Source organism: Lynx canadensis, chromosome A1 (genome assembly GCF_007474595.2).
Source record: "Lynx canadensis isolate LIC74 chromosome A1, mLynCan4.pri.v2, whole genome shotgun sequence".
Classification (NCBI taxonomy): Eukaryota; Metazoa; Chordata; class Mammalia; order Carnivora; family Felidae; genus Lynx; species Lynx canadensis.
The window spans coordinates 60,452,013-60,455,730 of NC_044303.2; the positions used below are offsets into that span (position 1 = coordinate 60,452,013).

General features: G+C 40.2%; 1 pseudogene; it reads right to left on the minus strand.

Moving 5' to 3' along the window:
- Positions 1-1,800: 1,800 nt before the first annotated feature.
- Positions 1,801-3,075, minus strand: LOC115509134 (annotated as a pseudogene).
- Positions 3,076-3,718: the final 643 nt, after the last annotated feature.

The following is a 3,718-nucleotide window of genomic DNA, read 5'->3' on the forward strand; positions in this document are numbered from 1 at the left end:
CAGTGACCTAACTTTCCTAGATGAAGGAATATAAATTAGAATACAAGTTGTAGGGAAAGTATGTTTGCCTCACACCCAGATGGCAAAGACAAATTTTTCTAGGAGAATCTAGGAGAGGAAAAAAAAATGACTTTAATAAATGTTGCTGGAATTTGGGATTTCTAGCCCTTTAAAAATTCAAGAATTTAATTGTGAGTCAAGCAGACACCATTTTGCCTGTCATCAAAAAGTACAGCCTAGTGGGAGAAGCAGTTATTAAAATAAGGTAAGTGTTATGAAGGACAAATGCAATGTGCTGTCAATGAAAGATCTAACTGAGTCTAGGTAAATGTCGTCAGCATTTGCTGGAAAATAAAAACTTTGATTTTTTTCATTGAGATCCAAAGGATGAGTGTTAACTGACAAAAAAGAGAACAGTCAGAATGGTCAGAGCAGAGGGTACAGTGCTTGTGACAGCCTAAGGCAGGGAGCAGTATTGCTCACTAGAGGAAATGAAGGAAGGTCAGAGTGAAAAGAAAGACTAGGAAAATGTTAGTGATAAAGCTGAAGAGTGGAATGCAGACCAGATAATGATGCACCCTGCACATGTTAAAAGTGGGGAAACCACTGAAAAGTTATGAACAAGAAAGCTGCAGTCAGATTTTCACTATTAAATGATCAATTTTCCTGTACTGTAGAGAAAAATATTTGCAGGACAGACAGAAACTGGAACCACTTAGAAGGATGTTGCATTAATTCAGGGAATAGTAGATGATCACTTGGGTTAGGATCCTGGCAGAAAAGATGCTGAGAGATGCAGAGTCTGAGAGCTATTTAGGAGGCAAAATCAATAGAGCATCAGGCCTCACTGATATGGGGGATGAGAGATAGGAGGGTGTCTTGAAGGATTCTCAGGTTTCCAACTTGTACAATTGGATGGATGCTGTTATCATTCATTCAGATAGGAGACATTATAGGAAAACACTGCAAGTTCACTATTGAACATGGAAACATACAAACAGTTATTCAGATATATGGGGTTAGAATTCAAAAGGGCTGAGATGCAGACACATATTTATATAGTTAAAGTCAGACCATATTCCTAACAACTGAAGCCACGGGTGTTGTGTGCACACTTAACTGAAGGACACTGAGGGAGAAAAGATACATGACCAATGACACACTGCAAAGAAATTCAACAGTTAAACATTGGATAGAAAAAAATAAAATAAAAAACAAAACAAAACAAAAAAAAAAACAAACAAAAAAACATTGGATAGAAAAAAATGGACCATCCATGTGGTTGAGAAGGGAGAATTAAAAGGTTAGAGGAATGCCAGTAGAGGGTGGTATCAGAGAAACCGAAGCAATATGCTATCATTTTTATTATGGCTGTTATTATGAATGTTATTTTATTTAGAAGTAGTGGTTTAATGTTAACTTAAAGGTAGTACAAAGTGCTTCTGAAATATCAGGCAAGATGAAAGTTGAACTCAGTGATATGAAGAACAGTGATCTAGAAAGGAAGAGCTCTCTCAGTACAGGGGTACACAGGACAGAATGGAGTGAAGAATGAGACCATGATGAAGAAATTTCTTTTTCCCCCCCATTTAAAAATTTATTTATTTTTTTAACATTTTTATTTAATTTTGAGAGACAGAGAGAGACAGCATGAGCAGAGGAGGGGCAGAGATAAAGGGGACACAGAATCTGAAGCCGACTCTAGGCTCTGAGCTGTCAGCACAGGGCCTGATGCAGGGCTCAAACTCATGAACCATGAGATCATGACCTGAGCCGAAGTCGGACATTTAACAGACTGAGTCACCCACGTGCCCCTAAAGAAGTATTTAGAACACATAGAACAAGGCAACATGTACTCTCTCCTCTTGTCTTCCAGGGGGAGTCTGTTGGTGGTTCCTCCCCTGTTGCATTATTGCTCTCTGAGTCAGTGTCACCATCACTGGCCCCTTCCTCAGTCATACTGTCCACTCCCTGCTGCCTGCTCGCCTTGTCCTCAGGAGTAGATGTGCCTTCACCTTCTGTTGGCTTTCTGTCCCTTGTTCGAGACATGTCTTCTCTGTCTCCATTGGGAAGCTCTCGTCATCTCTCTTTACCTCAGTCTTCCTGGAAGCTTGCTCTTCCTCAGGAACCATGCTACTCTGACTGCCTTCAGCTTGTTCTGTGGCCTCTTTCTCCCTTTTCTCCTGCGTTTTGTGGGTGTGTTCCTCTGCCTGTGCAATTTCAGGAGCATTTTTTCCCCATATCCATTACTACTTTGAAATCACACAAGCTTTTAAGTTCATTGTTAAATGAATCTCTGCTTTCCAGGAATTTCCTCTTCTCTTCTTGGTGTCGCTCCTCTATTTGAAGAAGTTCATCTTCTGGTGTTTGCTGATGAGCCATTAAGGACTGGACCTTTCATTTGAGAACGTGCATTCTAGTTGTCGTGACAACTGATCAAACACCACACTCTCACTAAGGATTTCACAGATGAGACAGTGGTTTCTTTGGAAATGGACAGTGGCTGTATACTTCCCTGAAAGGCCATCATCTTGATTTTCTGGATCTGTGGCAGGCTGAATACTCATGTAAGGTTCTCCTTTCGCCATGCAAGACTGTCTCTGTTGACTTTCTTTCTCTAAAGAAGCTTCTGTACAACCTTGTACATTTATGTAAGCAGTGTATTGGGGGGAAATATGATAGGCCTTCACAGATTCATTGTATTCTATCTTTTTCTGCTTTGTATTTGTCTACATATTCTTGTTTTTCTTCATCAGAGATCTCTCCACATGCCACTAATAACCTTGCCAATCTTCTCTGAACTTTAGATCATGGTTGAAAGCTTTTCCTCGGTCCCAGACCTTTCTGCTGTACCTCACATAGGCCATCAGTGGTTTATCTGGTGGCTTTGACAGTTTGGAGTTGTAATACCAGAGGATGCCATGGCCTGGCATTGGTGCCTGGGTTCCCTCCAGGCCTGCAGTTGTTTTAGGGGAGGTGACTATATGGATTGCATCCCACAAACCCTGGCCTGCTGGGCATGTGTGTTGAAGTAGCTGGGGTAGGTAGTGGGGCATATGATGGCCTTTTTGACATTTTGGGAGATTAAGCTCTCAGTTCCTTAAGAATGAATCTGAGACACCATGGACAGAAAAAGTGCCCACAGCTCCAGCCTCATTTCCCTTTTGTGATCATGAAGAAGTTTCTTAAGTTGAGCCCTAAAGATGAGAATTCAGGGTGGTAGTTGGGTAGTACATTGACCTTGAAAAGGGATATATATATATATATATATATATATATATATATATATATATAATTTAAGGCTAGATAGATTTCAGCCTGTATCAGTGCCAATGGAAAAGATAAAGAGGTAGAATGTAATATATAGAAAAGTGATTAATCAGGCCAAGAGGAAGCAGGAGCAGTTAAATGCAGAACTTCTTTGTTCCTGAGAAGTAGCAAAAGAGAGACAGGTACACATCCTAAAAATGAATGTTTAAAACACTCCAAAATCCTTTCTAAATGTTCAGTCTTATTAAGTCACTCAATCCATAGCCATAGGAAGTAGAAGTACTGAAATTACCATTTTGTAGATGAGAGATGAAGTAAATTGTCAAAGGTCCATTTTGTAGGTGATGGAACCAGGAATCAATGGAACCTGGAAAGACTGACTCAGCATCAAGTGGTTAGCCACTACCCTCTACTCTCTATCTGATCTTATACTTTTTCACCTAACCTG